The sequence below is a fragment of the Austrofundulus limnaeus genome, unplaced genomic scaffold (assembly GCF_001266775.1).
Source record: "Austrofundulus limnaeus strain Quisiro unplaced genomic scaffold, Austrofundulus_limnaeus-1.0 Scaffold1257, whole genome shotgun sequence".
Lineage (NCBI taxonomy): Eukaryota > Metazoa > Chordata > Actinopteri > Cyprinodontiformes > Rivulidae > Austrofundulus > Austrofundulus limnaeus.
This window is the reverse complement of record NW_013953659.1, coordinates 44,077-45,769: the sequence shown is the minus strand read 5'-3', so window position 1 is coordinate 45,769 and position 1,693 is coordinate 44,077.

The following is a 1,693-nucleotide window of genomic DNA, read 5'->3' as shown; positions in this document are numbered from 1 at the left end:
ACACACACACACACACACACACACACACACACACACACACACACACACACACACACTAACGAATGAAGCCGTTGACAGTCCATATTGACATGTACAGTGATAAATGTGAAAGTTGTGTGTCACCATTAGACTCTGGAGCTGCTTGTTGTTTTTACTGTTTTCATTAGTCGTGTCTAAAGTTACTCAACTGAACGTGGCAAAAACAAGCTGTGTAATTACAGAGTAATTAATTCACTTCTGTTATGTTTTACTGCTGCTGGAACAAATGACATCTAAAACTCATGCAGCAGAAATAACAATAAATGTGAAAAATCAGCTAAACCTTTCTAACAGTGAAACCTTTTTGTTTTTCAGCTGCTCTCTTTTGCAGGGGTCGCCACAGGAAGCAAACTGACATCAAAGATTTGACAACTTATTTTGGGCTGATTCCCTCAGTGATGCAACTTCAAAATCCATAACCTAAGAGACCACAGCAAAGACCACTCATCTACTGCAGCCCCTGAAAGAAAAATACAGATATTATGAGTTTGCATTTAAAAATTGTAAAGTTTGTCATGTTCAAACTGCATTAACAACTCATTCCCATTCTCTTTATCCTTCCATGACCCTGGTTTGTGCACATTTACTTTTAATAATTGGCTTTTATGTGGCATGTAAATATTTTTGTACAGTGCTGTGATGACATCCTTTGTGACTCGACACAACACAAATTAAATGAATTTTAATTTACAGAGTACTTTTTACACACATTCTGACAAGTTCCATTTCTCTAAAAAAAAAAAAAAAAAAGCTCACCACCTAAATCTGTTCATGTTTTTAAAAGAACAAGAGTCAAAGTTAATGTCCCTTTTTTAAAAAGTGTAAAAGTGGCATTCCACAAGGTTTTGTTGTAGGGCTACTGCAAAGAAATGAAATCAAACATTAAAAATAAAAATAATACAATTCGGAAATGCAGACATGCATTCAGTTGAATCTTTAGGGGAATTGCAGGTCAGACCAGACGTGACGAGGCAGAGTCTACATCTGATTTTTATTGTAGAAAGATGAGGATGATGACTCCAGGATGAAGAGTGTGGAGGGAGTAAGGTCCAGGCTGGGGGACTCAAGGGCACGAGGACTTGGGAGGATCGGACTTCTGAACTGTAAGGAGTCACAGAACATCTGGGAGATCACTTTGTGGTGCCGTCTGTAAAGTTACACAGTCAATCTCCTTTTAAAGAAGCTGGCAGAAATCCTCTTTGGAAAACAAAGGAGGCATCATGAAGCTTTTACTCACTCTCAGCAGATGCTGTTTCAAAAATCTTCTCAGGTTCTTCAACAGCCAAAAATAAAAATTCAATGTTCTTTTTTTATTCAAGATCATCCATCACAATCATCACCAGCGTATCTCTGTTGTTAAAACAATTTACCATAAAAAGGTTCTTTTCATCCAGCTGGAGTCACGGTCCTGAGCAGTCCAGTCCTTGCTCACTCATATCAGTCCACCTACAATGTGGCCTTGGTCCGTCVATCTCCTAGTGGTCTCTGTGACAACGCCAACTGTTATGGCAATATTTATTTAACAACAGAGAGACGTTGGTGACGATTGTGATGGATGATCTTGAATAAAAAAAGAACATTGAATTTTTATTTTTGGCTGTTGAAGAACCTGAGAAGATTTTTGAAACATCACCTGCTGAGAGTGAGTAAAAGC